The following is a 10,976-nucleotide window of genomic DNA, read 5'->3' on the forward strand; positions in this document are numbered from 1 at the left end:
GGCGTGGTCGATCAAGACGAGGAGCCCGGACGTCAAAACTGCAATTGACGATTTGCTGAATGTTATCGCGGGCCTCAAGGGTAGTCGCGAAAACGTTATTAAGGCCTTCAACACCCTGACCCAGCGCGTCCCAAAGAGCGAGCAGACGCCCAAAGCCGGCAAGATGGACACGGCTGCACAAACTGAGAGGATATCAAAGGACGTAGGTTCTCAAACTTCGGGCAGCACTGATGTCCAAAGCTCGGCTATACTCAGTGCCATCGCCGAAGTCAAGGTGATAATAGCCAGGACTGATGCCAGAGTAACCGAGCAGCAAGAGCAAATCGACAAACTCCAAAGCCGGCAGGAGATTGCCAGCAGCCGATCAGCCGCGAGAAAAGGCTCGGGTAATGCTCGGGTAACTGAAAAGCAGAGCATCACTACCTCGAATAAAAAGAAGCCAGTAAATAAAAATGATAAGAGCCAGAGTGGCACTAACCGGCTTGGGCCACCTAAAGTCGTCGACACCGAATGCACCGACGCACTGGGCTACGTTGCAACTGCGTCGCAATGCACCCAAGACACGGAATTCCCGCCGACAGATCCGGAGGACGGCTTTACCTTGGTATCTCGGAAAACTAGGAGACCGAAGCCTGAAGTTTCCGACCTTCCAAACGCTCGGAAACGCATCAGAGTTCCTAAAAATCAAGCCGTCATAATTGAGAAACCCACCGGCTCAACATCATATGCGGACATGATCCGCTCGGTCAAGGCAGTGGTTGTCGAAGAAAATATTTCGTCGTCTGACATCACGACAAGAAGGGCCAAGTCGGGTAACGTCATCCTGGAGATCCCTGGAAAGGATCAAGCGGACAACCTCGCTACGGCCCTGCGGACTAGACTCGGTGGAAACATTGGCATCAGACGCCCTGCTCCAAGTGTTGCGCTTCTCATAGTCGGGATAGAAGACTCGGTTGAAGACCCAGAACTCCGGGCTGCTCTAGCAAGTTTTGATCCTGAACTGCAAGGCATGAACTCTGTCAATATCCGCCAGGGCAAAAGTGGAATCAGATCGGCAGTTGTCAGGGTCCCAATTAGGGCTGGTCTCAAGCTCGCGGAGGCTAGGAAAATTAAAATTGGTTGGGCAGTCTGCAGAATCAGACAGTTGGACGACAGAGCCCTAGCATGCAACAAGTGCAAAGAGAAAGGGCACTCAGCCAGTGCATGCACAGGTGCAGAGAAACGTCGCTGCTTTCGCTGCAAAGAATCCGGGCATCTTGTAGCAGTCTGTCCCTCCCCTGCTGACGAATCTACGTCAGCCACGGACACAAACAGCAAGAGTGAATCAATCACCCCATCTGGTACAAACGCTCGGGGCTGCGAGGTGCGTCCTGACCAGTTATCATGAGTACCTTCCTACAGATCAATCTCAACTGCTGCAAGGCAGCTCAAGCGCTGGCGTTACAGCAGGCTGCAGAGTCCAACGTCGATCTCCTCATCGTCAGCGAGCCCTGCCCAACGAAGGTCGACGCATGGTACTACGACGCTCACGGTAAAGCGGCTATAGCATGCCTCCGTGGTCTCCCAGTGGACATAGTCGGCCCTACTGAACCAGGGTTCACGTGGATCCAGGCTGGTACCCTCCGCATCTATTCTTGTTATTGGTCCCCCAGGTCTGACCCCAACCTCGCCCAATACTCTGCGTTTCTCAGCAACCTCGAGCACAGCATTAGAAGTCACAGCGGAGACTCTCTTATTTGTGGAGACCTCAACGCGCACCATTCCGCCTGGGGCAGCTGCTCCAATAACAAGAAAGGTGATGCACTGATGGACCTCATCCAGTCCCTAGGCCTCATTATATGCAACACTGGCACGACCCCCACTTTCCAGAGGGCGTCTGGCTCCTCGGTGATCGACATCACTCTGGCCTCCCCCCGTGTGGCTTCCAGAATATCTAATTGGTCTGTCTTAGACACGGTGACCTTAAGCGATCACAGCTACATCCAGTTCACTCTCTTGTCCGCGCCCATTAAGCCAGTCAACGCGACATACTCTCGGAGACTCCACGCACCCGCTCTGGCGTCCTTTCTCTCGACCGGTCAACTACTACACTTCAGCAACAGTACTGACGTGGATGAAATGGCTATCAATCTGAACTCGGCGCTCTACGCCGTTTGTGGCCTACCCTTGGCAGACAATAAAGGTAAAAGGAGGAGCGTACACTGGTGGTCCCCGAGCCTAAGCGCGTTGCGCAAGACCGCAAACCATCTGCGTCGTGTTTTCCAGCGCAAGCGCCGACGCCTTGGTGCTGCCGCCTGCACTGATGAAGAGCTTGCTGCAAAATCCGCGAAACTGGCCCTCGTTAAAGCAATCAGAAACGCCAAAGATCAAGCCTGGAGACAACTATGTGACGACGTCGAACGGGACCCATGGGGAAAGCCCTACAAGATTGTAATGGGAAGAATGAATGTAAGGACTCCCATCCCCGGGCTTAATCTCCCAGGAAGGCTCCCAGCTATAATCCAGCACCTCTTTCCGTCACATCAGATTAATCACCTGAACACCTTTTGCCCATCATTGTCGACCCCTGCACGGAAGATCGACCTAGAGGAGCTGAAATCAGCGTGTAAAAAACTAAAGAGCGGTACTGCCCCTGGTCCAGACGGAGTGACGAGCGAAATTCTCAAAATTCTCATCAACAAACAACCCGCACCTTTCCTTCACATTGCAAACGAGTGCCTCCTGCAGGGCCGATTCCCTACTGCGTGGAAAAAGGCCAGACTTGTTCTTCTCAGGAAAGGTGACAAGCCTTTAGACGTACCCTCGTCCTATCGCCCGTTGTGTCTTCTTGACACTGCAGGCAAGCTATTTGAGAAAATTGTAGAAAACCGCATAACTGAGGAGCTGGCTCGAGGCGATGACCTAGCGGACTGTCAATTTGGTTTCCGGAAAGGCCGGTCCACCATAGCCGCTATCCAAAAACTCTTATCCTGTGTGGAGACCTCAGCGGGTCAGAAGATTGGCATTCTGACATTCGACGTTAGAAATGCCTTTAATTCAGCCTCCTGGGAGAAGATTCTGTTCGCCTGCGAAGACAAGGGCATTTCTACTCCCATCTTACGCATTCTGCACAGCTACTTCCATGACCGCTACCTAACTTCGACAGCAAATGGCACAGGATCTGTCACAGCCGTCACCAGTGGTGTTCCGCAGGGCTCCGTCCTTGGCCCTACCCTGTGGAACATCATGTACGATGGCCTATTGCGTGAGCCTCTCCCCTCAGGGGTCGAATTTCTAGCATACGCGGACGATGTGGCTCTCATCGCCAAAGGCAAGGACATCTGTGTATTGGAACGACTTCTCTCTGAAGGAGCTGACACTGTCGTCAGATGGATGAAAGTGATGGGTCTTGATTTGGCAATCCAGAAATCCGAGGCAATCGTGATCACCAACACAAGGACGCACAATGACCTCCGAATTACCATCGACGGTGTTCAGATTAGAGCGGTGAATAGCGTCAAATACTTGGGCCTCCACATTGACCAGCGACTCAATTTCACCACGCACGCGGCCAGCGTGGCCGCCAAAGCAAGCAAGGTGGCGTCAAATTTGTCAAGGATTCTTCCCAACATAAGCGCTGCTACTCCAAGAAAGCGAAGACTCCTAGCAGGGGTTGTTCACTCAATTTTATTGTACGGCGCCCCGGTATGGTCTGGAAGGATGTCCAATACTGGTATCGAAGAACTGGCCAAATGCCAACGCAGGATTGCGCTGAGGGTGGTCTCAGCGTACTGCACCGTATCGAGAGACGCGGTCCTACTCCTCGCTGATACCCCTCCGATCGACCTACTCGCAGCCGAGCGCCGCGATCTCTTCAATGGAAGACAGTCTGGCGTCCTACCCAGCACTATCCGAGAAACGTTGCTCTCTGACTGGCAATCTCGCTGGGCCACTTGCTCCAATGGTAGGTGGACGTTTCAGCTGATCCCCGACATCAGGCCTTGGGTGATGAGGAAATTCGGCAACGTAGACTTTCATCTTACCCAGGCCCTCACTGGTCACGGCTGTTTCGCTCAATACTTGCACCGATTTGGCAAGTTAGAGTCCCCTGAGTGCTGGTTCTGTGGCGACGCATGTGACGACGCCAATCACACTCTATTCATCTGCGATGCCTGGGCTTCACGAAGACGCGATCTCGCCATATTCCTAGGATGTGATGTGAGCCCGCGAACCATCATCCCAATGATGCTGCGCTCCAAGGAGAACTGGTCCGCGGTCAGAAATTTCGCCACCCAAGTACTATCAATGAAGGAAGCTGAAGAGAGGCGCCGTCAAGCACTAATTAACCAACCGTAGTTAAGATATCTATCTGTGGGCCGAAGGCCACACCTTGAGGGTTAGAGGCCCTCTATTGCCTGTAAATAATAATTATGTAAATTGTATTAAGATTAAGTATTTTATTAAATAAACGATGGGCACCGAGGGGTGAAATGACTCGCGTCAGTACCACCCTCAGTGTTCGGTTCAACCTGTAAAAAAAAAAAAAAAAAAAAAAAAAGGTTAGGTTAGGTTAGGTTAGGTTAGGTTAGGTTAGGTTAGGTTAGGTTAGGTTAGGTTAGGTTAGGTTCTCCCCCGACGGGACCCACCTTGTCGTGGTGGGGGAGCTTGCGGGCCTTTAGTTAGGTCCTACTAAGCGGTTCCATACCCGGCCCTGACCTTAACTGGTTGGGGCCGGAGCAAAAGAGCCCCCCCTGGCCTTGGATGGCTGTGGGTGGCAGGTCGGAGGTAGCCTGCTAGCACTTAGCAAAGCCCTAGTGTAAGGAGTCCACTACTTAAAAACTCTGAGTCACCCTGTCCTTAGCTGGATGGGGTGGCAAGGTCGGAGGCAGCCTGCTCGCTCGCAGCAAATGCCCTAAGGGAAGGACAACCCTGACAGAAAACCCTTCAACCCCCAACTCGTCATGGGGGTCTCTTGGCACGGAAGTAGGAACGTGTCCACGAGGACCCTGTGGGGCACCTGGCGCCCCCCACAGTATCTAGCCTTCCCCGTGGTACGCTGCTCTGCTACGGGGCGACGCAACCTTCATGCCCACTCGTGGGAACTATATGGATTTGAACATAAAGAACCCAGGTTCATCAACTGGCCAAATGATGAGCGGGAGCCAAACCGCAAAAGTAATGCAAAACGCAGATTTGGGAAGAAATGTGGAAGATCTGAGGCAGGCTTCCCCAGCTGGTGCTGGCACTGTGTCCGTTGGTAGCGCTGCGAGGCAGGACTCTACCTCTGGACGAAAATCCGAGTCGGAGACTGCAACTCCACCCGCAGCTAGAAGAGACAGCGGCGTAGCTGGTTCAGATGGAGACACGCTTCAAAGCGCGGTAATCCATCTCCGTAAGTGTATCGCCACACAGGATGGTGGCTACAAGCTGTTAGTCCAGAAGGCGTCGGCTCTGGAGGCGTGGTCGATCAAGACGAGGAGCCCGGACGTCAAAACTGCAATTGACGATTTGCTGAATGTTATCGCGGGCCTCAAGGGTAGTCGCGAAAACGTTATTAAGGCCTTCAACACCCTGACCCAGCGCGTCCCAAAGAGCGAGCAGACGCCCAAAGCCGGCAAGATGGACACGGCTGCACAAACTGAGAGGATATCAAAGGACGTAGGTTCTCAAACTTCGGGCAGCACTGATGTCCAAAGCTCGGCTATACTCAGTGCCATCGCCGAAGTCAAGGTGATAATAGCCAGGACTGATGCCAGAGTAACCGAGCAGCAAGAGCAAATCGACAAACTCCAAAGCCGGCAGGAGATTGCCAGCAGCCGATCAGCCGCGAGAAAAGGCTCGGGTAATGCTCGGGTAACTGAAAAGCAGAGCATCACTACCTCGAATAAAAAGAAGCCAGTAAATAAAAAGATAAGAGCCAGAGTGGCACTAACCGGCTTGGGCCACCTAAAGTCGTCGACACCGAATGCACCGACGCACTGGGCTACGTTGCAACTGCGTCGCAATGCACCCAAGACACGGAATTCTCGCCGACAGATCCGGAGGACGGCTTTACCTTGGTATCTCGGAAAACTAGGAGACCGAAGCCTGAAGTTTCCAACCTTCCAAACGCTCGGAAACGCATCAGAGTTCCTAAAAATCAAGCCGTCATAATTGAGAAACCCACCGGCTCAACATCATATGCGGACATGATCCGCTCGGTCAAGGCAGTGGTTGTCGAAGAAAATATTTCGTCGTCTGACATCACGACAAGAAGGGCCAAGTCGGGTAACGTCATCCTGGAGATCCCTGGAAAGGATCAAGCGGACAACCTCGCTACGGCCCTGCGGACTAGACTCGGTGGAAACATTGGCATCAGACGCCCTGCTCCAAGTGTTGCGCTTCTCATAGTCGGGATAGAAGACTCGGTTGAAGACCCAGAACTCCGGGCTGCTCTAGCAAGTTTTGATCCTGAACTGCAAGGCATGAACTCTGTCAATATCCGCCAGGGCAAAAGTGGAATCAGATCGGCAGTTGTCAGGGTCCCAATTAGGGCTGGTCTCAAGCTCGCGGAGGCTAGGAAAATTAAAATTGGTTGGGCAGTCTGCAGAATCAGACAGTTGGACGACAGAGCCCTAGCATGCAACAAGTGCAAAGAGAAAGGGCACTCAGCCAGTGCATGCACAGGTGCAGAGAAACGTCGCTGCTTTCGCTGCAAAGAATCCGGGCATCTTGTAGCAGTCTGTCCCTCCCCTGCTGACGAATCTACGTCAGCCACGGACACAAACAGCAAGAGTGAATCAATCACCCCATCTGGTACAAACGCTCGGGGCTGCGAGGTGCGTCCTGACCAGTTATCATGAGTACCTTCCTACAGATCAATCTCAACTGCTGCAAGGCAGCTCAAGCGCTGGCGTTACAGCAGGCTGCAGAGTCCAACGTCGATCTCCTCATCGTCAGCGAGCCCTGCCCAACGAAGGTCGACGCATGGTACTACGACGCTCACGGTAAAGCGGCTATAGCATGCCTCCGTGGTCTCCCAGTGGACATAGTCGGCCCTACTGAACCAGGGTTCACGTGGATCCAGGCTGGTACCCTCCGCATCTATTCTTGTTATTGGTCCCCCAGGTCTGACCCCAACCTCGCCCAATACTCTGCGTTTCTCAGCAACCTTGAGCACAGCATTAGAAGTCACAGCGGAGACTCTCTTATTTGTGGAGACTTCAACGCGCACCATTCCGCCTGGGGCAGCTGCTCCAATAACAAGAAAGGTGATGCACTGATGGACCTCATCCAGTCCCTAGGCCTCATTATATGCAACACTGGCACGACCCCCACTTTCCAGAGGGCGTCTGGCTCCTCGGTGATCGACATCACTCTGGCCTCCCCCCGTGTGGCTTCCAGAATATCTAATTGGTCTGTCTTAGACACGGTGACCTTAAGCGATCACAGCTACATCCAGTTCACTCTCTTGTCCGCGCCCATTAAGCCAGTCAACGCGACATACTCTCGGAGACTCCACGCACCCGCTCTGGCGTCCTTTCTCTCGACCGGTCAACTACTACACTTCAGCAACAGTACTGACGTGGATGAAATGGCTATCAATCTGAACTCGGCGCTCTACGCCGTTTGTGGCCTACCCTTGGCAGACAATAAAGGTAAAAGGAGGAGCGTACACTGGTGGTCCCCGAGCCTAAGCGCGTTGCGCAAGACCGCAAACCATCTGCGTCGTGTTTTCCAGCGCAAGCGCCGACGCCTTGGTGCTGCCGCCTGCACTGATGAAGAGCTTGCTGCAAAATCCGCGAAACTGGCCCTCGTTAAAGCAATCAGAAACGCCAAAGATCAAGCCTGGAGACAACTATGTGACGACGTCGAACGGGACCCATGGGGAAAGCCCTACAAGATTGTAATGGGAAGAATGAATGTAAGGACTCCCATCCCCGGGCTTAATCTCCCAGGAAGGCTCCCAGCTATAATCCAGCACCTCTTTCCGTCACATCAGATTAATCACCTGAACACCTTTTGCCCATCATTGTCGACCCCTGCACGGAAGATCGACCTAGAGGAGCTGAAATCAGCGTGTAAAAAACTAAAGAGCGGTACTGCCCCTGGTCCAGACGGAGTGACGAGCGAAATTCTCAAAATTCTCATCAACAAACAACCCGCACCCTTCCTTCACATTGCAAACGAGTGCCTCCTGCAGGGCCGATTCCCTACTGCGTGGAAAAAGGCCAGACTTGTTCTTCTCAGGAAAGGTGACAAGCCTTTAGACGTACCCTCGTCCTATCGCCCGTTGTGTCTTCTTGACACTGCAGGCAAGCTATTTGAGAAAATGGTAGAAAACCGCATAACTGAGGAGCTGGCTCGAGGCGATGACCTAGCGGACTGTCAATTTGGTTTCCGGAAAGGCCGGTCCACCATAGCCGCTATCCAAAAACTCTTATCCTGTGTGGAGACCTCAGCGGGTCAGAAGATTGGCATTCTGACATTCGACGTTAGAAATGCCTTTAATTCAGCCTCCTGGGAGAAGATTCTGTTCGCCTGCGAAGACAAGGGCATTTCTACTCCCATCTTACGCATTCTGCACAGCTACTTCCATGACCGCTACCTAACTTCGACAGCAAATGGCACAGAATCTGTCACAGCCGTCACCAGTGGTGTTCCGCAGGGCTCCGTCCTTGGCCCTACCCTGTGGAACATCATGTACGATGGCCTATTGCGTGAGCCTCTCCCCTCAGGGGTCGAATTTCTAGCATACGCGGACGATGTGGCTCTCATCGCCAAAGACAAGGACATCTGTGTATTGGAACGACTTCTCTCTGAAGGAGCTGACACTGTCGCCAGATGGATGAAAGTGATGGGTCTTGATTTGGCAATCCAGAAATCCGAGGCAATCGTGATCACCAACACAAGGACGCACAATGACCTCCGAATTACCATCGACGGTGTTCAGATTAGAGCGGTGAATAGCGTCAAATACTTGGGCCTCCACATTGACCAGCGACTCAATTTCACCACGCACGCGGCCAGCGTGGCCGCCAAAGCAAGCAAGGTGGCGTCAAATTTGTCAAGGATTCTTCCCAACATAAGCGCTGCTACTCCAAGAAAGCGAAGACTCCTAGCAGGGGTTGTTCACTCAATTTTATTGTACGGCGCCCCGGTATGGTCTGGAAGGATGTCCAATACTGGTATCGAAGAACTGGCCAAATGCCAACGCAGGATTGCGCTGAGGGTGGTCTCAGCGTACTGCACCGTATCGAGAGACGCGGTCCTACTCCTCGCTGATACCCCTCCGATCGACCTACTCGCAGCCGAGCGCCGCGATCTCTTCAATGGAAGACAGTCTGGCGTCCTACCCAGCACTATCCGAGAAACGTTGCTCTCTGACTGGCAATCTCGCTGGGCCACTTGCTCCAATGGTAGGTGGACGTTTCAGCTGATCCCCGACATCAGGCCTTGGGTGATGAGGAAATTCGGCAACGTAGACTTTCATCTTACCCAGGCCCTCACTGGTCACGGCTGTTTCGCTCAATACTTGCACCGATTTGGCAAGTTAGAGTCCCCTGAGTGCTGGTTCTGTGGCGACGCATGTGACGACGCCAATCACACTCTATTCATCTGCGATGCCTGGGCTTCACGAAGACGCGATCTCGCCATATTCCTAGGATGTGATGTGAGCCCGCGAACCATCACCCCAATGATGCTGCGCTCCAAGGAGAACTGGTCCGCGGTCAGAAATTTCGCCACCCAAGTACTATCAATGAAGGAAGCTGAAGAGAGGCGCCGTCAAGCACTAATTAACCAACCGTAGTTAAGATATCTATCTGTGGGCCGAAGGCCAGACCTTGAGGGTTAGAGGCCCTCTATTGCCTGTAAATAATAATTATGTAAATTGTATTAAGATTAAGTATTTTATTAAATAAACGATGGGCACCGAGGGGTGAAATGACTCGCGTCAGTACCACCCTCAGTGTTCGGTTCAACCTGTAAAAAAAAAAAAAAAAAAAAAAAAAAAAAAAAAAAAGGTTAGGTTAGGTTAGGTTAGGTTAGGTTAGGTTAGGTTAGGTTAGGTTAGGTTAGGTTAGGTTAGGTTAGGTTAGGTTAGGTTAGGTTAGGTTAGGTTAGGTTAGGTTAGGTTAGGTTAGGTTAGGTTCCAGCACCTCTTTCCGTCACATCAGATTAATCACCTGAACACCTTTTGCCCATCATTGTCGACCCCTGCACGGAAGATCGACCTAGAGGAGCTGAAATCAGCGTGTAAAAAACTAAAGAGCGGTACTGCCCCTGGTCCAGACGGAGTGACGAGCGAAATTCTCAAAATTCTCATCAACAAACAACCCGCACCCTTCCTTCACATTGCAAACGAGTGCCTCCTGCAGGGCCGATTCCCTACTGCGTGGAAAAAGGCCAGACTTGTTCTTCTCAGGAAAGGTGACAAGCCTTTAGACGTACCCTCGTCCTATCGCCCGTTGTGTCTTCTTGACACTGCAGGCAAGCTATTTGAGAAAATGGTAGAAAACCGCATAACTGAGGAGCTGGCTCGAGGCGATGACCTAGCGGACTGTCAATTTGGTTTCCGGAAAGGCCGGTCCACCATAGCCGCTATCCAAAAACTCTTATCCTGTGTGGAGACCTCAGCGGGTCAGAAGATTGGCATTCTGACATTCGACGTTAGAAATGCCTTTAATTCAGCCTCCTGGGAGAAGATTCTGTTCGCCTGCGAAGACAAGGGCATTTCTACTCCCATCTTACGCATTCTGCACAGCTACTTCCATGACCGCTACCTAACTTCGACAGCAAATGGCACAGAATCTGTCACAGCCGTCACCAGTGGTGTTCCGCAGGGCTCCGTCCTTGGCCCTACCTGTGGAACATCATGTACGATGGCCTATTGCGTGAGCCTCTCCCCTCAGGGGTCGAATTTCTAGCATACGCGGACGATGTGGCTCTCATCGCCAAAGACAAGGACATCTGTGTATTGGAACGACTTCTCTCTGAAGGAGCTGACACTGTCGCCA

This window comes from Metopolophium dirhodum, chromosome 5, assembly GCF_019925205.1.
Source record: "Metopolophium dirhodum isolate CAU chromosome 5, ASM1992520v1, whole genome shotgun sequence".
In the NCBI taxonomy this organism is placed as follows: domain Eukaryota; kingdom Metazoa; phylum Arthropoda; class Insecta; order Hemiptera; family Aphididae; genus Metopolophium; species Metopolophium dirhodum.